The sequence below is a fragment of the Bufo gargarizans genome, chromosome 3 (genome assembly GCF_014858855.1).
Source record: "Bufo gargarizans isolate SCDJY-AF-19 chromosome 3, ASM1485885v1, whole genome shotgun sequence".
In the NCBI taxonomy this organism is placed as follows: Eukaryota; Metazoa; Chordata; class Amphibia; order Anura; family Bufonidae; genus Bufo; species Bufo gargarizans.
In genome coordinates, this window is record NC_058082.1 from 510741333 (window position 1) to 510766189 (window position 24857).

Here is a 24857-nt window from a genome sequence, read left to right on the forward strand (position 1 = left end):
TTGCAGTGGTGGCTGACGTGAAGCCTCATTCTCTGCTATGGGACCTCTCTCCAATTGATTTTGGTTAATTTTTATTTATTTAATTTTTATTTTAATTCATTTCCCTATCCACATTTGTTTGCAGGGGATTTACCTACATGTTGCTGCCTTTTGCAGCCCTCTAGCTCTTTCCTGGGCTGTTTTACAGCCTTTTTAGTGCCGAAAAGTTGGGTCCCCATTGACTTCAATGGGGTTCGGGTTCGGGACGAAGTTCGGATCGGGTTCGGATCCCGAACCCGAACATTTCCGGGATGTTCGGCCGAACTTCTCGAACCCGAACATCCAGGTGTTCGCTCAACTCTAGTAGACAGCTAGTGGAGAAGAGATAAGTAACAGTGCAGTATGTGACACAGAAATTTAAGGCTAAAATATAGATTTCTGCTGTGGTTCTGCCAGCAAATCTGCAAGAGGATTAGCCTCATTGTAAAACACTGTGGCTAATTTTGTGGCTTTTATGTGTGGAAGCCACACAAGTAATGAGCATGTTACGGACTTTATAATCCACATGAAAGCTAATTATTCTGGATAGATTTTTCCCCTTGCATGTGAATGGGGTATGAAATGCCTTTATTCACTTGCATTAGGCTACTTTCACACTAGCGTTCGAGCGGATCCGTTCTGAACGGATGCGCTCATATTAATGCAGACGGTGGCTCCGTTCAGAACGGATCCGTCTGCATTATAACTTAAATTTTTTTTTCTAAGTGTGAAAGTAGCCTGAGCGGATCCGTTCAGACTTTACATTGAAAGTCAATGGGGGACGGATCCGCTTGAAGATTGAGCCATATGGTGTCATCTTCAAGCGGATCCGTCCCCATTGACTTCCATTATAAGTCGGAACGGATCCGCTCGCCTCCGCACGGCCAGGCGGACACCCGAACGTTGCTTGCAGCGTTCAGGTGTCCGCTCACTGAGCGGAGCGCAGGCTGAGCGCTGGCAGACGGATGCATTCTCAGTGGATCCGCCTCCACTGAGAATGCATTAGGGCCAGACGGCTGCGTTCAGGGCCGCTTGTGAGCCCCTTCAAACGGAGCTCACCAGCGGACACCTGAACGCAGGTGTGAAAGTAGCCTTAGATGTATAATGTCAGAGGATATTATAAGGATTTAGGGAGTCATTTATTAAGACTGACGTTTTAGACCCCGGTCTTAATACCCCCTTTAGCTGGTGGGTCTAAGTCTACATAACTTATCCACATCTACAGCATGCCTAAAACAGGCATAGAAAATGATAAATGAGACAGTCCTGCCGGCCGGCCCTCTTCCCCACCTATGCCATGCCTTCAGTCGCAGATTGAGACGCAAATAACCTTTGCGCCGCAATCTGCAACAGATATACTCCAAATAGTTTTGTATATCTGTTTGTAAATGACCCCCTTAGCTTTGGACTTTAAAGGGGTTGTGTAACTTCAGCAACTGGCATTTATCGTGTCGAGAAAGTTAATACAAGCCACATGTATTGTTATTGTCCATATTGCTTCCTTTGCTGCCTGGATTCATTTTTCCATCATATTATACACTGCTTATTTCCATGGTTACGACCACCCTGCAATCCATCAGCGGAGGCCATGCTTGCACATTATAGGAAAAAGTGCCGGCTTCTCTGGTAGCTGGGAATGTGGGAGCTCACATAGGCTGGTGCAAGCATGGCCATTGGTGATAGATTGTAGGGTGGTCATAACCATGGAAACGAGCAGTGTATAATGTGATAGAAAAATTTATCAAGTCAGCAAAGGAAGCAATATGTATGATAACAATACATTAGTAAGTGCCTTGTATTAACTTTCTCTACATAATAAATGCCATTTGCTGAATTGACACAACCCCTTTAGGACTTTTTTACACGGGCATCATGGATTTGGGCCGGATAGAATGCAGGTGCGTCGCGGGAAAATGCGTGATTTTTCAGCGCGAGTGCAAAGCATTTTAATACGTTTTGCACGCGCGTGAGAAAAATCGGCATGTTTGGTACCCAAACCTGAACCTGGACTTCTTCACAGGAGTTTGGGTTAGGTGTTATGTAGATTTTATTATTTCCCCTTATAACATGGTTATAAGGGAAAATAATAGCATTCTTTTTTTTTTTTTTTTTTTTTTTTTATTATTCTTTATTTGAATTTCACACAAAAACAGATCCATAAAAGTCAAATAAGCAACGATCAACAGTTCACAGTTAATAGCTACAGTTCCTTTTCCTTTCCTTCTCCCATTTCCCACCCTCCTCCCCCCCTCCCTCCTCGTGGGGATGTGAGAGAAAAAAAAAAAAAAAAAGAATCCTACAACACTAAAGCAGCCAGTTTTTCCACACCTGGTCGAGATTTATTGACCTTTTTTTGTAATTCTCCATCGCACGTTCTTCTTTAATTACATTGTCTATCATTTTTCTCCATTGTCCCACCGTCGGTAAATCTGCTTTTATCCATTTCCTGAGTATAAGCAATCTGGCCTGAAATAATACTTTATTCAAAACCAGTCGTATTTTTTTGTTTAACTTCAGATGTTCAGTTGCCCCTAGAATACAAATTATTGGGTCATTGGGCAGCCGAACTTTCAGGAGCACGAATACGGTTTCCATTATTTCTGACCAATATCTATGGAGCTTGGGACATCTCCAGAAACAGTGTATTAAATCTGCTCTCTCCTCCCAACATTTTGGACACTTATCTGTTGCTTTTACTCCCATTCTTTTCAACCTCCATGGAGATCGATGTAGTCTGTGTACTATAAAGAATTGTGAGATCTTGTGTGAGCCCCTATCCGAGATTGTAGCGTAGTTTCTAAGGGCATCTCTCCAATTTTCTTCTGTAAGGGAGCCTAGATCTTTCTCCCATTTTCCCACCGCAAGCATTGTGATTTTTTTGATGTCATACGCTCCAATTCACAAAATAGAATAAATCATCACTCAAAATAGAATTTAAGCAAATATCTTTATTTATTTAGTTGGGTAATTAAAGGCCGCAATGCTTATTACTTAACCAATTAATTATAATCTGGTTAATCCAATTTATTCTCAAATATAAATAAGTAAATATTTAAACCAATAAACCATATAACACTCAGTCCACTCAGAGAGTGACTTAACCCCCGTCAATAAGCAAAGCGACAAAATAAATAGGGAAGGGAGGGAGGGAACTTGAAAAATACTTACGTGAATGAGCCAAAATCGTTATTTTCTGTTCTTTTATAGGTTCTCAAACTGGCAGTTAAAGTGATCTCCAATCAAATTTGAAGATATCAGCGCAAGCACCCACAGCATCTGGGTTAACCCATTCTTCACATAGGTAAGTAAATAATATAATCAACATATTAACTGTAATGTTAGGTGCCATGTCATCATGGCTCACCACACTGAATTTATCAGTATGGTTCGCTCCATGATGTCATACGCTCCAATTCACAAAATAGAATAAATCATCACTCAAAATAGAATTTAAGCAAATATCTTTATTTATTTAGTTGGGTAATTAAAGGCCGCAATGCTTATTACTTAACCAATTAATTATAATCTGGTTAATCCAATTTATTCTCAAATATAAATAAGTAAATATTTAAACCAATAAACCATATAACACTCAGTCCACTCAGAGAGTGACTTAACCCCACAACGCCACATAAAAACAAGTGGCCCAATAAACATTGCAAGCCTTTAATAAAAACCATTATCAATTATGTTCTGCAAATCTGAAATGAATATATCACATCCAATATCAGAAAGCTGATCATCCTTTTCTTGGTAAAGTCCTCTAACGAATCCTTCTAATTCAACATGTCTGTAATTGCCATGACCAATTTCCTTCAAATAAATCTCCATTTTTTTATTAATTCTTTTCCTAATTGTTTCCAGAAAGGATAACTCAGAATTGAACCAAGAAAATTTTGGGATGATGTCAGAAAATACGAGTACAACACCATCAAGTAAGTAGCATATTTTACATAACAATTCTTTTAATTCATAAATTAACAAATGCGTTTTGATTTTTCCCAAATCAAACGAGCCAATATGTAAAATAAACAGGTCAGGTTTCGACATTTTTGAATATATAAGGCTGACATTCTTGAAGATATCAGAAATTTTAAGGTCAGCAAAGGAAAACCAGTTTATGGAAAATTCTGCTGAATAACCTAAATTAACAGTAGAATGTCTAAAAGCAGATCTTCTCTCAGCCAATTGAATCAGTTCATCACCAAAAATCCATACAACTTTTGAAGGTCCTAAAATCAATAAACAACAAGGTTAGGCCGAATATAACATTTATAGCAATTGGACCTCCATCTACCAATACGTTTAATAACAGAACTATCTAAACCCAATTGCTCTGCAAAGGTTGCAGCACCTATACGAAATGAATGTGCTGAAAGTTTATAATTTACGTAACCTAAATCATTGAGACATTTATGAAATACAAAATTGAATTGAAATTTAGACAAATGGGAACCATCAGTGTGGTTAAATAAAGCATTGGAGTCAGGTTTCCTTACCTGAAACCATCTAGTAATATTATCAACTGGACAAATAGATTTAATCGGATAACTCCTCAAACACAACCAAACTCCTTTACTAAATTGGTCAGTCTTGGATTTTTTGATATAAATCTTTAGAATATCACTATTCAAAATTATGTCTGTCATCAATAATGGGGGATTTGAGATTTTATTGTCTGCAGCAATCTCGCTTAATCTTAGAGCAGCAAAGAAAGCTATAGAAAATGCTGTAGAAAATAAATTGGTTTCATATTCCGAAGAACAAACTAATACTAAATTACATATGACCTTTTGTAACAATTCAATAGATAAAGGGCTGGTCTTAACATTGGGGACTGACTTTCTTTTGATACCTTTAATCATTTGTTTAATGATAAAATTATTCAGAATAGAGCTTTCGCCTTTTAATTTAAAGAAAAAAGAAATGCCCGATAATTTTTTAGAAATTGAATCGGCTTGTAAACCGTTGTTGTAAAGATATATAATAAATTTGATAAAATTCCCTAAATTAAAATCAATATAAGAAATTTTTTGAGATATGCAGAAAAGCTTCCAATCCAACCATGCGGCAGAATATGCTGCCCATGTATTCTTGGCTAATGAACCAAAAATAAGTTCATTAGTTAATCCTCTGATATCTCCCAAAGATGAGTTGGACAAGGAATTCCCATTCGGGAAGCTCGAGGTGTCATTAAGAAGAATTCCTTGAAGCGCTGTCGGGACAAATAATCAGCAATATAATTAGTTTTCCCAGAAATAAATCTAGCTTTTATCCAAATGTTAAATTTTAGACATTGAAAAACTATCTTACGCAATAATGAAGAAACTAACGGAGACTTTGAAGTTAAACAGTTTATGGAAAAAACTACTCCCATATTGTCCGACCTTAGCAGAATTCTCTTATTCTGAAACACTGAGGACCAAATTGTTAGAGAAACTAGAACTGGAAATAATTCTAGAAAAACCAAATTTTTTGAGTACTTGTTATTAGTAATCCAATTTAAAGGCCAACGTTCGGCAGACCAAAAGTTGTCAAAATAAGCACCATATCCAATAGCACCAGACGCATCTGTATAAAGAGACAAGGTGTCTGAGCCAACAAACTCTTCCTGCCAAATGGTGTGACCGTTAAATTCACATAAAAATTGCAACCAAACTGAAATGTCATCCTTTAGTTGTTTGGTGATGCGAATATGGGATCGAGGTGAGGACTTACCTGATGTGGCAGCATACAATCTTTTAGAAAAGACCCTTCCCATGGGAATCACACGAGAAATAAAATTAAGAGAACCTAAAAGAGACTGAAGTTGTTTAAGCGTAATTTTTTCTTTTCCGGATATGCGAGTTAATTGTTGAACAGTATTCTGGATTTTTTCCATTGGTATGCTAAATTCCATTGTTACTGTATTTATATCTATGCCCAAAAACTTGAGATTCGTAGTAGGATAGACAGTTTTATCTACAGCTAATGGAATGCAGAAATATTTAGCTATACCAATGAATCTATTCAGAAGATTCATACAATCATCCGAATCTTCACGACCTATAAATAAAAAGTCATCGAGATAATGTAGTAAAAATCCACTACCTGAGTGAATATCCATAACCCAGTGTAGAAAAGTTGAAAACGCCTCAAAATAAAAGCAAGATAGGGTGAATCCCATGGGAAGGGCCATATCATAAAAGAATTTATCGAGAAAATAAAAACCCAAAGAATTATAACCGATGGGGTTTATAGGTAGTAGTCTGAAAGCAGATTTAATGTCAGCTTTGGCAAGAAGAGAATTGCGGCCTGCTTTTTGTAAAAAAGACAAAGCTTGATCAAATGAGGAGTATTTCACACTGGCTTTATTTTTTTCCATCTCATCGTTTAAGGAACTGAATTTAGGATAAGATAAATTGTGAATAAGACGAAAAGAATTTGGTTCTTTTTTAGGAACTAAAGCTAAAGGAGATATACGAAAATTCAAGAAGGGGGGAGACTCAAAGGGACCAGCAATCCTACCTGCCAAAATTTCAGATTCAATTTTTTCTTTAACAATGTCAATATTTTGTTTTACAGATAACGCATTTTCAACTAGAATGCAACCTGGACCCACAAATTCAGGTATGAAAAACCCATTGGTAAAACTGTCAATTAATAAATTAGCCATCTGAATGTTTGGGTAATGACCTAGCCACTGAATTATTATTGGCAAATTCAGCGGAGTCACCTTGTTTAAACGATTGAATTTCCTTGTTAGAAATTGGGAAGTGAATACCTTGTTTTTTAAAACATTTTGAGGCTGAATGAGAACCGGCACAGAAAGAACACTCGTGTCGGTATTTGCAATTATGTTGCCATCTGCAATGCGACTCGTTAAATGCGAAACAGATACCTTTTTTGACGTTAATGAAATTGGGTTGACGAAAAAGATTGTTTTTGTTAGGGAGCATTAAATTCAACCAAAGCCCGACATCTTTACTACCCCAATTTAGATTCGGATATACTGCAAGTTTCTGACGAAAGGATTCGTCATACAGACACCAACCCATTCCGCCAAAATTTCTATATGCCTCCAAAATAGTATCTACATGGTAAAATAAACCAGTACAAAGACTAGGAAATTTTTCACCCAAAACTGCTGCGTATATATTAAATGCTTGCAGCCAGTTAAAAAAGGATTTCTGGTGTAATTTTCTATTTTCTTCAGAATCTGATTTTTTGTCTTTCAATAATTCACTTTTTAAATTCTCACTAGATGAAGGAAGAAGAGAAAAAATTTCAACATATTCTTTTCTCCAAATTTTTTCTTTCACGCTCAAGGGTAAATGAAACCCTAATGGAGAAATTTGACACGCCAGAACTTCTTTAACAGATGTCTCTTTTATACCTGAGTTAAATTCAAGCTCAGGAATTACTGCCATTTCAGGGTTAATATTGGACATTTTAGGTACATTAGTGAACGGTTGAATGGTTGAATTAGCAGCAGTCAGACTATTAAGGGTATTAATTTGACTGACATCTGCTAATCCAGACCAAACATTTTTTGGTGATTCATCCTTTTTAGATAGGTAAAGTAAAAATTCATCAAACAACTGAATCTTCAATTTAGAAGAATCAATGTCAAGTGAATTAATCTCTTGATTAATAGTGCCCTGCGGTTTGCAGTCACTTAAAAAGTTATAATTCAGCTCACCAGAAGCAGATGATGTAGGAGGATGATCAACTGTTGAAGCAGGTGATGGCTCCTGAGTGACAGTTGAATGCTGTTGAAAATGACGCCGTTGAATTTTCCTGCAGGCTCGGCTTGAAGATAAGTTGGTTTTCTTGGTCTTAGAAGGAGGCGCATATTGTGAAGGGGAATATGCCCTCTTGTCTCTCCGCTGACGTTTTTTAATCGGCGAGCGGGTCTCAGGTTTTTCGCGCATGCGCACAAAATTATCGCAGGGAGGATCGATCAGTTCGGCGCTCGCGCCAGGTACTGCGCAGCAGACGGGATTAGAAGATAAAAGAAGCTCTTCTTGCTGGTCCGGTCCTTGCTGTAAGCACTTCCTCAGCCATTCTTCTCCCCCTTGGCTTTCTGCTCTGAAAATAAGTTGTTTCAACAGATCTTCCATGACACAGATGAACGCAGGTCTATCTCTTGAAAAATACTTACGTGAATGAGCCAAAATCGTTATTTTCTGTTCTTTTATAGGTTCTCAAACTGGCAGTTAAAGTGATCTCCAATCAAATTTGAAGATATCAGCGCAAGCACCCACAGCATCTGGGTTAACCCATTCTTCACATAGGTAAGTAAATAATATAATCAACATATTAACTGTAATGTTAGGTGCCATGTCATCATGGCTCACCACACTGAATTTATCAGTATGGTTCGCTCCATTCTCTTTCCTTCCATCAAAAGCCTATATCTCCTTGCTGTTGTTCCTGCTCCTTCCCCTACTATAGTAAACTTATCCAACCTGTCTGATTTTTCCCTTCTATACCTGTCCTCCTGTACCATTGTCCGCAGTGCATTCCTGAGTTGGAGGTATTTATACGTATCAATATGGGGGATCCCAAATTCCAATATCATTGTATTGAAATCTTTCAGCTTATCTTCCTCGAAGATCTGGTCTAGATATTTCATTCCTCTTTTTTCCCAATCTATATAGTCCCTTATTGTTTCTAATTCTTTTAAATTTAGATTTTTCCATATCGGTGTGTATTTCAAAAACCCTTTAATCTCCAGTGTCTTCTTAATTTCCTCCCATACATGTTCTATTAAGTTTAATATTCTATTATCAGAATTTTTCTTCCCCAAGAAACCTGACTCCAACACCTCTAAGTGGTTACCTCCCTCTTTCCAACCCCATCTATTTAGTTCTTGCCTACCCACTTGACTATCTAAACTACCCTTTATATTCCCATATTGAATTATTAAATAGTAAAGAAACAAGTTAGGAACCGCTAAACCTCCCTCCTGCACTGGGAGCTGAAGGACTTCCTTCTTTATCCGAGGGATCGCACCTTTCCAAATGAGGTCCCCCATTAATCTATCTAGTAATTTAAAAGTAGTCTGCGATATTATCACTGGAGCATTTTGCAATATATAGAGTATTTTTGGGAGAAGGACCATTTTTATTAGGTTTACCCTGCCTTGGATTGACATTGGCAGTTTTTTCCATATATGTATTTTAGTTCTTAATTCTTTTATTAGGGGGAGGACATTTAATTTTTCATATTCTTCTATATTTCCGGAGATTTGTATGCCGAGATATTTAAAGTTTTCATGTTTTTTAAGAACATGCACCCGTGTGTCTCCTTGTAATTGTCTATCTCCTAATACTAACATATGTGATTTCCCCCAATTTATCTTTAGACCCGAAAAAAACCCGAAGTTATCTATTATCTCTATCACTCTATTAAACTGGTCTCCAGTGTTTTGCAAAAAAAGTAAAATATCATCCGCATACATTAACAGTTTTTCTTCTCCACCCGCATATTGGAAACCTTTAATCTCCCTATCGTTTCTTATTATATTTGCCAGGGGTTCAATTGCCATAGCAAATAGCAGTGGGGAGAGAGGGCATCCCTGCCTTGTGCCACGGAATAGGGCAAAAGGCAGGGACAAGCTCCCATCCACCGCCACTCTAGCCCTAGGGTTTAGATATATTAACTGAATCCACCCTAAGAATCCCTCCCCTATACCAAATCTCCTTAACACTGCCCATAAATAGTCCCATTCGATACAATCAAATGCCTTTTGGGCATCCAGTGAGAGTATCGCTTTCTCCCCTGTGTCCAATCTATTAGCTTCGATATTAAGGAATGTCCTTCTTATATTAGAGTATATTGTTCTGCCCGGTATAAATCCTGTCTGATCTTTATTTATTATTACTTTGATAACCCTTGAGAGCCTATCAGCTAAAACTTTTGCCAGAATTTTAACATCTGTGTTCAACAGGGATATTGGCCTGTATGAACTGGGATCCGTTTGTTCTTTTCCTTTTGTTGGAATTAGCGTAATAATTGCTTCCTTCATAGAGTTCGGTAGGTCGCCTAACTTTCGGGCCTCGTCCAGTGTTGTCTTTAATTCTGGTATTAAAACCTGGGAGAAGGTTTTATATATTTCGAAAGGAAGCCCATCCCCACCCGGTGCTTTCTCGGGTTTAACCTTCCCCAGGGCTAGATTTATTTCTGCTACCGATATTTCTTTTTCCAGATATTCTTTTTGGGGCTTAGATATCCTATTAAAGGCGATCTTATACAGGTATGAATCTAGCTCTTGTTTTGAGTATTGTACCCTAGACTTATATAGCTCTATAAAGTATTCCCAGAACACTTTTTTAATACCTTCGGGTGTGGTGGTTAATTTACCCGTTTTATCTTTAATTGCACCTATCCATGATTTCCCTTTTTGATTTCTCACTATATTTGCTAGTATTTTACCGACCTTTTCACCCTCCGAGGCTAGTTGGATGCCTTGAAAGAGCAGTTCTTTCCTACTTTTCTCTAATTGATAGATCTTCATCTTTTCCTGTTCTTCCTCCCAAACTCTCTTATTTAGTACAGTAGGATATCTCATACATGCCATACCTGCCTCTTGCAATTTTTTCTCCAATGCCTTCCCATTCTCTCTGTTTCTTTTTTTCCACTGGTTTACCTTTTTGAACAGTACTCCCCTCAAGAATGCCTTGAAGGTGTCCCAAACCACAAGTCTACTGGCAGACCCGTTATTTTCCATAAATTTTTTTTTTTATTCCTCGGTTACGCTCTCTTTATCTGAAATCAATGATAGCCAATGGGAGTTGAACTTAAACAGCGGTTTAGTATTGTCCTTATTCAGATCCAATTCGACTGTCATTGCATTATGGTCTGACAAGGCCATAGGTATATATTTTGTCGTGATCCTATTTAGGGACATTAGATTTTTATTTCCAAAAGTCATATCTATTCTCGACCAAGTTTGGTGTGTTTTTGAGTAGCAAGAATATCTAATTTCATCCGGGTGTTGAACCCTCCAAACATCTACCCAATTGAATTCATGGGCTACTTTGCATAAATCTACATTTTGTGCTCCTCCCCCTCTGCTAGGCGTCCTATCCCTGAGTGGATCCATAACCGCATTGTAGTCCCCTACCGCAATCAATATACATTCCTGTTTATTCAACATAAATCTATACAATTGATACAGAACATCTGATTTATATGGTGGTGGAATATATATATTTGCGATTACAGTTTTAATCCCTTCTACAGAACAATGTAAAAAGAGGTATCTGCCATGATCATCAATCTCACAAGCCAGAGATTCAAACTTAATCTTATTATGTATCAAAATTGAAACCCCTCTGGAGTAAGTGGTGTATACAGAGTGATATCCCGCCACCACCCATCCCCTCTCCAACCATCTTATTGATTCCTTATCCAAATGTGTCTCCTGGAGGCAGATGATAGCTGGCAGGAACCTCTTCATCCACTCAAGGATAGCATAATTTTAACCCTCTCACAGAGCCCCCTCACATTCAGTGAAAGGATCCTAACCATCTAACAGAGGGGGAGGAGGGGAAAAAAAAAAAAAAAAAAAAAAAAAAAAAAGATTTTCGCCACGTCCCCAGCCTCAGAGGCCCTCTCCATCCGCCCAGTCACTGACTTCCTACGGAGCCTGAAAGAAGGAAATCTTGCCGTTATGTTCCACCCTTAGTTTTGCCGGAAAAAGTAAGCTATATTTTATACCGGCCTCTCTTAATCTTTTTTTGACAGATATAAATTCTCTTCTTTGTGCGTTAGTGCTAAATGAATAGTCCGGAAAGAGTTTGATCTTTACACCCTGTATATAATATTTTTCTGAGGTTCTTGCATCAGCTAGTATTCCATCTCGGTCCTTAGATAGTAAACATTTCACCAGTATAGATCTGGGATAGTCCCCTGGTGCCCTATTTTTTGTGGGGACCCTGTGTGCTCTTTCAACAGAGAATAGGGCAGAAAGAGTACCTACTTTACTATTTTCCCTCAACCATTTTTCCATAAATTCAGTACAATTTCCTCCCTCCACTCTCTCTGGGACCCCCACACATCTTATATTAGCCCTTCTTGATCTATCCTCCTGGTCTACCAATTTTTGTTCCATCTTAACGTTTGTTTGTTTTAAAAGGGCCACCTCCTTCTCTAATTTCTGCACAGATTTCTCTAGGGTGGGAATCTTTTTTTCCATCTCTTGTAGGCGCTGTCTTACTTTTTCCATCTCGGCTCTGATAACCATAACGTCCGTCTGAACTGCCCCAAGCTGGGTTACTAAATTACCCATTAAATTTTCCATCCTTGAGACAGTGCAGAGTATATCCTGCACCATTTTTACATCTGTTTCTGTGTATGTCACAGGTATTCCCCTATCCCCCTCTCCTCCCTCCGTTGGCTTCTCATGTGTCGAATCCTGTACTCTGGCATCCGCCATTTTTTCTTTTTGTGGGGATCTAAGCCCAAGTGAGTTCGGGGCCAGGTACTTATTTAGACTCGCTTGTTTAGGCCCGCTTTCAAGCCCTCCTGCTGATCGCCTAATAGTACTCCCCGCGGGGCCACGTTGTTCTTCCCTTTTTTTTGACGGCATTTTAAGATCTCTTTCCTCTTTTCTTAATCCTATTTCACTTTTATTATTTTTTTTAATTTCTTTTTCACTTTTTTTTTTTTTTTTTTCCTTCCTTCTCCCTTTTTTTCCCTTTCTCCTCTCCCCCCCCTCCCCTCTTTTCTTTCTTTATTCCTATCCTTCTTTCCCTCCTTCCCCCCCTCCTCCTTTCTTCCCCTTCCTTCCTCCCTTTCCCCCTTCTCTCCCCCCCTTATCTTTTTCCTTTTTCCTCCCCAGTTAATCACAAAAACCCGATACAGTCAATGCATTGCGTCCATGATTAAATACGAGGGTTAGTTCAGAGGGAAAAGAAAAAAAGAGAAAAAAAGAAAGTCCATAATATCAATAGGATCCGGTCGAAGACGGAGATGCTCCTTAGAGGGTTGATGGTCGGGGTCTGGAATCCAGACGTATAGGGGGTATAGTCAGTTAACTAATTAGTTCGGAAGGGTATAGTACAGTTAGATATCTTGAGGGGGGGGATGGGGATCCCAGTCGGGGTTGTTAGAATTGTTAAACGTTGCACTCCATACCCCAAACCCCCTCCCTCCTCTTTTTTTTTTTGATTCAATTCAGTTCACACTGGCGCGGTCCACTCTCAACAACTGCCTCCAGTTGTCTCAGTGTAGATTTGCTTCCTTTATTTTACGGCAGCGTCAATCTGCACCCCCATAGTCGCAGTCACATCTACAACGGCCAGCTAACCCGCTGTCGCCTGCAATCTCAGGGGTACTTAACAGGGGTAGCTAACTTTACCACAAGAACCTATGGACAGTCCTTCTTTAGTTTTCCACTTCCAAATTGCTGAAGTGGCCGCCCTTCAGATATTACAGGCAGAGCTGGCCTTACCACTTAAGAGTCAGTATGTGCAATAGGGGTCGGTAGAGATCAAATAAAAACAGGATCACAGAGACCGAGAAAGTATCCCCCCGGATATTCTCTCTGTCAGGGCCAGGGTTTTCACTGTTAGCAGGCGAATGTCGGTTATCGGGTATCAACCAGAGCTCCCCTTTAGCACCACAGATTAGTACACTGTGCACTGTACTCCAGCCCCACCAACCTTCATCCTGCCAGCGCTTTTTGTTTCCCTCCCACACCACAGGTGCTGCGATATCTCACCGCCCAGCGGCTCAGGTCTCAGGTCTTCCAGGGACAGCGGTACAGGTCCGGACACCAGCGTCAGACTCTTGGACAATCAGGGCGGCAATCAGGGCGGGCACGGCCTCAGCGCATGGGCTGCGGCGGTCCGGCATTCCCGGCGGTGGCGCTAGCGGTGGTACGGACGGCCAGCGGCCGGCGTGCAGGAGAGGCGGGGGGGGCGGAGCCCTAGCGTCCCACGTCAGACGCTCTCACGCATCACTCCACCTAAATACAGAATGCTTAGTAAAATAGTGATGGAGGGATTAAAAATATATATATTTTTAACTCACCTTAATCCACTTGTTTGAGCAGCCCGGCTTCTCTTCTGTTTCTCCTTTGATGCCCAGGAGGAAAAATACCTGTGGCGACGTCACTGCGCTGATCACATGGTCCGTCACATGATCCATCACCATGGTGATGGATCATGTGACAGACCATGTGATGAGCGCAGTGACACACGTCACCACAGGTCTTTTTCCTCACAGATCATCAAAGAAGAAGACAGAAGAGAAGCCGGGCTGCGCGAACAAGTGGATTAAGGTGAGTAAAAAAAAAAATATATTTTTAACCCCTCCATCACTATTTTACTAAGCATTCTATATTAAGAATTCTATTATTTTCCCTTATAACCATGTTATAATAATCGGGTCCCCATCCCGATCATATCCTAGCAATCATGCGTGAAAATCGCACCGCATCCGCACTTGCTCGCTTCACTTCATTCACTTCTAAGGGGCCTGGGTTGCGTGAAAAACACACAAAATAGAGCATGCTGCGAAGTGATGCGCGAAAATCACCGCTCATGTGCACAGCCCCATAGAAATGAATGGGTTCAGATTCAGTGCAGGTGCAATGCGTTAAACTCACGCATTTCACCCGCGCGGAAATCTCGCCCGTGTGAAAGAGGCCTTAAGCCTCTGTATTTAGTTTTGATACAATTGAACTTTGCTTTACATAGTGAGTCTGAACAATGAGCAATAATTTTGTGTTATCGCTTTTGGAAATTGTATTCGAACATAATAACATAAGTAGCACCAACCTTTACATGGCAAATTTTTTTTTTGCAAAAATGTATCCATGACATATAATACACTGGGTAGTATATTGAGATATTGCTAAAGGAAGAAACTAAGCCTGTACATATATATTTACCTCTAAGTATGAAGCTTCTTGCATATAAAAAAGATATTGAGAAGAACAAATGATCTGAGGATTGTTATAACATTATATCTAGAATTCTGATTTCAGTGATGTAAGTTGCATTTTAGTTGAAAGCAAACATAATGCAATAGGAAAGAGTGGGATTTCCATTTACACCCATGAGATAGTGGAAACCCGGTGATCACTTGCTAAAACCATCCATTAATATAATTCTAGCAATGGCAAGTTGCCATCTCTTCAGCAGCAAGAGGGTCATTAATGTCACTTTTCAGTGCGCCTTTTTTTTGGTCCGAAGACTGACTATTATCTGACTTACAGTAGCATTGCAGAGATGTCTTCTTGAAAGGTATTGATTTTTTGGAATCAAACTACGTGGCCTTTTTTTTGCTCCTCGGGCTTTGATTGAATTTCTTGAGCTTATTTTTCCAAGTGAAATAAAATAATGTAATAGAAAAAAATCTTTACTCGGAAGAGTTTTTTTTCTCTCAAACTTTTACTACATGATATAAAGCAAATAAAAGAAATGACTCTAAAGAGGAATTCAGTTCTGTAATTATTCCTGTACTGCACTAATTTAATTACCTTACATACATTTTCTTAACCTTGATAGAGATTTCAGCAATAGCCGTCAAAAGTTAGGTCAGAGGGTTTACAAGGTCCATTGTGGCTCCAGTGCAGGCTAGGAAAGCTAAACTAGAAGGAGGTGAAGCAACACAGTATGCATTACTGTAATGGAAGGCTGTACAAATAGGAAACACTTATTGATGATGGGTGATCATTGCATTGTTTTTTAGTTTGTTTTCATAATCAAGACCTTTCTCTAAGTTACAGGTTTGCAATTATGTGCTCAAAAAAGCATGGCAGTGGTAAGACAGATTTCTCAGCTCCAAAATTGGGTACTTAGATGAGTAAATTTCTTGAAATTCTATTCGGTCCGATTCTAATGAATTGGTCAGTTTGGGTATGAATAAATTCTACCTGAATCAAAAGTGCTCAAACTGCCTTGGAAAGTGATGTGTGACTCTCTGTGGTTTTGAATGACTATATCCAGTGGTGTAGCGTGGGTTGCCAGCACCCGGGGCGAGCCATGTATTGCGCCCCCCCTCCCAACCTGTGGACACGCCCCTTTTACAGATAATGTAGCAGTCCTATATAACACCACAGATAACATGGTGGTAACTCTCTAAGTACAGATGATGTAGTAGATGGGTATAAGGCCCCAGAATTCAGAACACACACAGTGTGAGCTGAAGTCTGGGGCCAGGATGCAGCAGGGTGGGCCAAATTCTCAATCCACCCCCTGAACCCTACCATGAAACAAATATGTGTTTGGACATTACATACATCACTACAAAATATACAGTATATTACAGCACCACATACCTCATCCATCCAGTGACATCTCCTGTGATGTAGACTTTCCTTAACGTCTTTATTCGGAGATAAGACCGCCATGACACCTTCTTTCAGCTGCGCCTCTACAGTTTCACAGAAAGCATTTTTAGATTCCTCACTTTACTATCATCCTCCCCTCCTTGTACCTCAACACTGTTATCCTGCTGCCCCCCAATACTGTGGTAGAGCCAGACAGATAGGAGGACCAGAGTTGATGCACACTAATATATACTAATATTACAGAGGGGCCATTATATATTATAATAATACACAGGGGGCTATTATATATTATAATAATACATAGGGGGCTATTATATATTATATTAATACATAGGGGGCTATTATATATACTAATAATACAGAGGCGGCCATTATATATTCTAATCCGTGGGGAGAGGGCATAGAGGAGGCAAAACCACTGTGTAGGGATGAGCAAATTTGTTATAAAATTTGTTTGTGCTTCGTTTGGTGGTAGAAGCAGAGTTGCAATATGGATTCCGTTACCACAGACCATAACGTAATTCTATGACGTAGAATGCATAACGGAATGCCTTTAGAGACATTCCGTTATTCCTTCCGTCATAATAGAAGTCTATGGGATGCATAACGGATCTGTCCCGTTTCCGTTATGCAGGAGAGGACTCCCCTGCATAACGGAAACGGCACAGATCCGTTATGCAGTCCATAGACTTTTATTATGACGGAAGGAATAACGGAATGTCTATAAAGGCATTCCGTTATGCATTCTACGTCATAGAATTGCGTTATGGTCTGTGGTAACGGAATCCATATTGCAACTCTGCTTCTACCACCAAACGAAGTGTAAACAAATTTCAAAATCTGAAATTTGCTCATCTTTACCACTGTGTGGAGGGGGCACAGAGGAGACAAAACCCACAGTGTGGAGAGCGCACAGACGAGGCAAAAGCACCTTATGGAGTTAAAGGGAGTCTGTCATCAAAGTTTCACCTTTTTAACCCTTCCCATAGCTTTCTAGCAGCCTTGCAGTTAATAAAAACATTACCTTTTATGAGCAATCCTGGACTTATAAAACCGGCAAAAAACAACTTAGTAGTATATGCAAGTGAGGGCTCGCAAGTGCCCAGGGGCGGCGTTACCCTCGTAGGTGCCCAGCTAACTCAGCCTTATTGTCGCTTCCCCCCACCCATTCTTTCCCTCTGACCGCCCATCTACTTACTTTTTGCTTCGCCGAGATCCTGCGCCTGCGCACTTAGTCCATTAATTACTGTGATGCCGTACAAGGAATGGGCATCGCAGTGCGCATGCGCCGGCCGACAGACTTAGTGTGAAGGCGCGGGATCTCGGCGAAACAAGAAGTAAGTAGATGGGCGGTCAGAGGGAAAGGATGGGGGCGAGCAGAGGGAAAGACAGGGCGGGGGTAAGCGACAATAAGGCTGAGCTAGCTGGGCACCTACGAGGGTAACGCCGCCCCTGGGCACTTGCGCGCCCTCATTTGCATATGCTACTAAGATGTTTTTTTGCCGGTTTTATAAGTCCAGGATTGCTCATAAAGGTAACGTTTTTATTAACTGTAAGGCTCCTTTCACACCTGCGTTCAGGTGTCCGCTCGTGAGCTCCATTTGAAGGGGCTCACGAGCGGCCCTGAACGCAGCCGTCTGGCCCTAATGCATTCTCAGTGGAGGCGGATCCACTGAGAATGCATCCGCCTGCCAGCGCTCAACCTCCGCTCCGCTCAGTGAACGGACACCTGAACGCTGCAAGCCACCGTCTGCATTAATATGAGCGGATCCGTTCAGAACGGATCCGCTCGAACGCTAGTGTGAAAGTAGCCTAAGGCTGCTAGAAAGCTATGGGAAGGGTTAAAAAGGTGAAACTTTGATGGCAGACTCCCTTTAAAATACCTAATGTAAGGGGATGTACTGTATGGTGAGCAATGCAGGGATCTCAAGTCTCCCTGAAGTTCAGGGAGTCTCCCTCTATTAGATAGCGGCTCCCTGACACCCGCATGTGAGACAATATCTCCCGGAAAGGTTTACTGATAGCAGAGCAGAGAGATAAGAGAAGTGACAGGACAGAGTTTAGATTACAGGTTGAGTTAACCCTTTAGGGTCAAATTGGCTTCTCAAGGAGATATATATGTTAAAGGCATCTTCTTCTGTCTCATTCAGTAGCTATATAACTATTGAACTGATTCAAATGAACCGATTCATGTGAAAGATCCGAACTTCCCATCTCTAGTTTACTCGCAGTAAACCTTTCCGGCAACCTGTAGCAGTGTCCCCTTCTCGGCGCGTGCGCACAGTGCAAGAAGAAGCCGATGCCAGCAGTCCGCACGCGCGGGATCTCAAAGCGAGAGGAGAGAGGGAGAGGCGGCACTGAGGAGTAGAAGGCGGCGCTGGGCACGAACGGCGATGCGTGCGGCCGGGCACCATGCATCCACAGACCTCCCCTGCTTGGGCACCTTAATTCAGTGATTGACAGGTTAGTAAAACCTGTTTTTCCGCAGAATAAAGCCACAAATAGCTTTTATAAGGTCACCTTAGAAATCAGAATGCTACCCTGGACATGAGCCTATGTTTAGCTCACAGGGCTTATAGGTGGTGACAGAATCCCTTTAATCATATACATAAATATGATAATTTGGGGCAGGGTAATGAGCCCAGTCCTCCACACCATAGAGCAGAGTGTGCAGATACTGCATATGTTTGGAAAATGTAATAGAAAGTTCGTGAAATAAAAAAAAAGAAAACCTCCCTGAAATGAGAAGTGCACCTCCCTGAAATGAGTTTTTGCAGGTTGGGATGTCTGGCAATGTAACTGTGGGTGACTTTATAAAAGCTTCTAGCAGCTCTCACACCCCTCATATACTCCACTACAATCTCCATAAAAATACAGCCCCCAAACCCCTCACCAGAAATCACTGAGCACAGCATACTGTAAGTGCCTGCACTCTCCCTGCTCTGGACGCTGCTCTGCTTCTCCTTACAGCCCTTTTCCTGCATCTGGCTCAGCCTGTAAGGGGCGGGAGGAAGCGGTCACATGATCTTATTACATCATTCCCTCTAAGAAGCCAATACATTCTAGACCTGTCCTGAACCTATGAGGCAGAATCGAAATGCCTGCTTTCCTCCTTTAGAAAATGCCTGCTGCCGGGTGCCCCCTGCAATTTGGCGCCCGGGGCAACGGCCCCCCGGCCCCCCCCACGCTACGCCCCTGACTATATCCAACCCCTATCAAGAAGCAGGTAATCTACAGGTAAATTGATGATAGCTGGTGGTAACAGTCTGCTTAATAACACACTGCACTGTCAGATTTTATTTCTCATTAAAACATGGTCCAAATAACCAAACCTCAACGATATATTCCCCAAATCTTGTTACTATGACTCAAGGTAACAGACTACATGAAGTGGCTTTAAATAATCATGTGATTTAAAATAAGATTAAAATACATGTAAGAAATTTCTGCAAATAGGATTGAGAATCTTATATACATCTGACCACTGGTGACAGCTTGAACTTGGTTGTCCATGACGTGGACTTTTATAAGAGTTGAACATGCACAGGACCTTGCTGCCCGGTATGCTTGTGAAATAACTTTGCGAGGATATCCACGTGTGTGAACTTGAACTTGTAAGGTTCTGAGCATCCACCCAAAACTCCCAATTTCTGTATAATTTCCTCTAAGTCTCAAAAGCTGACCTTTTGGAATCACCATATTTAAATAACCATGGTTGAAACTGGAGAAATGAAGTAGACTGTTTGTTGCTAGCAATAATCATTAGAACTGAATGGGGCAGTGAGGATTGCTGTAGGAAACATTCCTCCACCATTCACTATGCATTGGCCATTAGATTAGGCTGATGCAAATAGGGGCTGATTGACATGTTTGTTGTTGGTAGGCTTCTGTCATTGTCACTGTCATTGGGCACCACCCAACATCTGTTCAGCCTGAGGTCATATATTGCTGCTCTTACTTATACGTATTAAATATTTTGCTACACCTTAGACATAATTTTCTTTTAGAAAATAAATGGTTCATTCTTCAGTTAAAGAGATTGTCCCATCTTGGACATTGGGGGAATATTGCTAGGATATGCCCCAATGTCTGATAGGTGCAGCTCTCATCTCTGGGGCTCATACCTATTCTTAGAACAGAGCACGCAAAGTTACAGCGGGTGAATCTGCAGCCCCCCGCCATTCATTTCTATGGGAGTGGTACGCTCGGCTATTTTCGGAAGTCGCATTGAAATAAATGGCCACCACTCTATTCACTTCTATGAGGCTGACGGAAATAGGCAAGCCAGTGCTCAGCTATTTTGCGACTCTCCCGTAGAAATTATCGGAGGACGGCCGTGCATGCGCAGTGTGTCCTCTGTCACTTTGCGAGCTTCATTCTAAGGATAAGTGCAGGTCCCAGAGGTGGGACCCGTGCTTATCAGACATTAGAGACATATCCTAGCGATATGCCCCCAATGTCCAAGATTTAAAATAACTTAACATCGTGCATGAAAGACAAGAGAATGGAGATTTGATTCTGATCTGAATCTTTTATTGCTTATAGTCATTATAAATGCTTAATATATGTAGAGAATACATATTAGTAAGCGATCAGTCATCACCATGGTGAATTTCTTACTGCGTCATGACTAATATGTACTATAATAATTCATTGGCAATAAAAACTTAGCTATGCATTACAATATTATTTAGCAATTTAGCAACTTTGGCAATATAATTATCAGTTATTGTAATATTTGTGCAAACTCCACCTTAGCCAGAACAGACCTTGAGATGGGCAGCAGTGACAATTATTATCTAAACTGAAAAGAAATATTACAGATAAAGCACATAATATGACAAACTTCAAGGGTACAATACCCTTACAGCACCCATCTAGTATTCTTATTATGCCATCTAGTCTAGCAGCCATTTTGTGCTTCTAAACTGATTTCCATCCCTGAAATCATTGAGGCCTCCACCAGGTATCCAAATCCTGAGACAGCATGCCATAATGCTCCCTCCACCATGCCATGTTGGTGTCCAGTGTTCTTTTTGCTCCAAACATAGAATTCTGGATTTGTGCTTAAAAATTCCACTTTTGTGTCATTTGTTCATAGAACATTTTCCATGATGCACTGTGGAAATTTCAACAGTTTTTTTTGGCAAACTTGAGATTGTGTGTAGAACAAACTTGAGTTTGTTGTAGAAATTCCTGCACGTGGAAATTAGTTCTATTCATTTGGGTTGTTTTGGTAGCAAGCAGATGGATTACTGAAAACCCAATTTACATGAATGGAACTGATTTTCAGTCAAAGAAATTTCTGCAACAAAATCTGCTGTGAGTGAAATCATCCTATGGCACCTGTCAAACCCACACTTCTAATTGCATCTCCTTGACTGAAACAACTTTCACTTTTATTTTCATCTTCATTAAATTGACCGTTTTCATGGGGTCAAGCATCCTTATGGATACTTATATGCACATGTGGCATCCACAACATTTTCCGGCATCAATCTTGACCCCCCCCCCCCCCCCCCCCCCCCGAATATGCGTTATCCCATGAATATCGAGGATGCTTGGACTTATATGTAAACAGTTGTCTCACGTAGAGGCATACTATTTGGTTTTGGGCTTGATAAAGGCTGTATGGCCAAAACGTCTGTTTGTACGGTTGATGAGGGACTGTTCCAAGGTGAAGCATGGAATAAATGAAGTGGTGAGGAAGGAAGTTATTACATTTCGTTATTTAAAATATGTTTTATTAAAATCTTTTTTTTATCCATTTCATCAGCAGATGCAAAGGCTGTAAGGATGTACTGTGATTAAAGGGTGGGATAAAAATGGCTAGTATAGTTAAACTAGGATTGGAATACTACATGATCGGAGAACAGTTATCAGCGAAGCAGAACTAAATGTGCCTCTTAAAGAAAGAACAAATATGATTGTATTTGCAAATGAAAGACTTGACTAGACTAGAAATGGTGCTGATAGACAAAAGATATAAACTAATAGTTAAAAAAAACTACTGATAAACCGCTGGATACTGTAAATAGATACCGTAATTTAGCAACAGTAATATATATATATTTTTTTAAGAATTTTATACAAGCCCACCCGCGCTCCCTGATTCACTGAAATCTTAGTGTCATACAAGGAATCGCTGCAAGGTTCACTGCCACGGTCTGCTGCGGTGACCGTAATAGGAAAATGTTAGTGAGGTCTGATTTGAATATAAATCAGAATCGGAACCTGCGCTGATTCCAATCTGTATCCGAGTATTGACTCACAGTACAAGAGATAGGGGAAAAAGTTCACAATTTCTAGTGCAAAGACAAAAGAGTATGTTCACAGTAGTCTTTCTAGTGGTTACCTTATTTAACAGGTAGTTTATCTGTCCGTGGAGTGTTCTTCTTGTCGGATCCGGTGGGTTGGTTTTCAGAGCGCCTTCAGGTTCAACCTCTAGTGTGGGTGGTGCTCCGGCCGGCAGCAAATCACTCACACGAGGGAACCCTAGTTGAAGTCCGGGAGCTTGGCGTGTGACGTCACCGCACTGAGTATGGAAGCCTTCAGGGGACAAATTCAATCCGACGCGTTTCTGAGCCTAAACGGGCTCCTTCGTCCCTGACCTTTTTGGTGGTGATGAGGGCATGACTTCATGGGATGGGGGCGTGGCTTCATGGAATGAGGGCATGGTTTCACGTGGTCTCATGCCCCGGATGTCTTCAGACCCTAGCAACGCCCCACTGGAAACATCCCTCTATTAACTCAACTTTTTTGTCCTCTTTATGTGTGAGTGTGACATAAGATGACAGGCAGCTAAACTTCCTCCTAACAACTAATTGACTCCAGAATAACATCCAATTCAACTTTTATTGCAAGGATAGGGTGAAACTGAGAAACAGAAAGAAGTGCTTACTATTGTTGATCAGTATGTAGCAATAGACTATAACACAGTATTATATTACATGGTGTAATACAAAGTATTGTATTACAGTACAAACCTATGCAAAAATAGACATGTTTATTAAATACAGGCTACATACCGTATATAATATCAATATACATGAATATATATCCTGTAATGCTAATAGCATACTAGCGATACCACATTAAAGGGGTTGGTCGAGTTATGTAAAACATAAATAAAACACTGTAAATCTGGTGGTCAGAAATATATACATAATCTTAGTAAGTTTTAGGCAAATAAATTATATTTACTCATTTCCCTAGTTCTGTCCCATTGTTGACACACATTTGTAGAGCTGTGGGGGCATGTAACAACAATCTCTGAGGGTGTCAACAAAAACTGTCTTTCCCCTCCCTCTACACTGAAAAGGGAGTGAATAAAAGTGCTGCCCTGTCTGCAGTCTGACTGTTGGGATACATTGCATGTGTGGGACTAAAAGTCCCAGCTGTAAATTACAATGACATTGCTGATACACACAGGATCTTCCCCCTACCTGTTGAAATGCTCTGCAGACTCTTCCTCATAGCCAGTAGAATAGTACAGAGGAGAGAACTCCTCCGGTCTTTTTCAGCTCTGTGTTTGCAGGGTGTGGAGGGAGGTACAGCATTTGTCTTTTCTGTGCCTGGAGAATCCTCTAATCCCATACTTTAGTACCTAAGGTAGAGCCTCCAAACCTGAGTCTGTCCTGCTGATGGTAGAAGGGGTTAAACTGAAGAATCCAGTGGGAGGGGAGACACAGAGCAGACAGCTCATACAACAGATCAGCAGTGTAGGGGAACATGGCCAGCAGATAGGGTAGTACAGGGGGCATAGCTCATCAGTCCAACCAGCACAGTAAGGTGTTTCATTTTTCCAAAGATGTGATTTTCATATGACTTTGCTTACACCCCAAGTCTCAGTGATGTAAAAGATATATATGCCAAATTTCAAGAAGATGGATAATATTTAGGGGTTGCACACATTGATCACTTTTTTTTACTACTCTCACTCCTGTACCTAGGAGGTTGGTCATAAAACGACTTCATTTTCAGGATCCCAGGGGCTCTGCATCAAGCAAGGTGGATGGCAAAGGCAATCTATGCGCTCAAAATTGTCCTCTTCACTAAACAGTTGAATATTCCTCAACGAGAATTGAAAGGAATGAAACGGGTTGCACATTTTGTCAGCCTCATATATGTTTGCTTTTTGCACAAGGCAATTGTAAGTCGATGGGAATGATTGGGATATACTACAGCTTCCGAGCACTTACCCAGATGCAGACATCAAAAAAAGTGCTCTCACAGTTGCTAATATACACCTTTGGTATCTGTCAGAAACAAACGTAGTATTGTTTTTTTGGACGAGTGTATTACTCAGGCTGTTAAGAAAAATATGACTAAAAATTTTGAAACCAAACCTGCAAAGAAAAAGGAAATGAAACAATTAGAGGGTAAAAGCCTAGTTTATGAAGGAAAAGACCTGAGCCATTTCATTACTAATAAAACAAAGACGTTCTTTGAATTGTTTGGGATCCACGAAGTGACAGAATACTGCAGTGATTCTCTAAGAAGCCATGTGAACATTTTTAAGGTGGTCAATGATACCGCAGAAAGAGGAATT

At 40.6% G+C, this 24857-nt stretch overlaps 1 long non-coding RNA gene across 1 annotated transcript; it reads left to right on the forward strand.

Annotated features, from left to right (window-relative positions):
- The first annotated feature begins 3260 nt into the window (after nt 1-3260).
- LOC122932602 lies at nt 3261-8260 on the forward strand. The gene is made up of 4 exons (XR_006388319.1): nt 3261-3319; nt 3883-3953; nt 6583-6627; nt 8201-8260. It is a non-coding gene; the product is annotated as an uncharacterized LOC122932602 (long non-coding RNA).
- Nucleotides 8261-24857: the final 16597 nt, after the last annotated feature.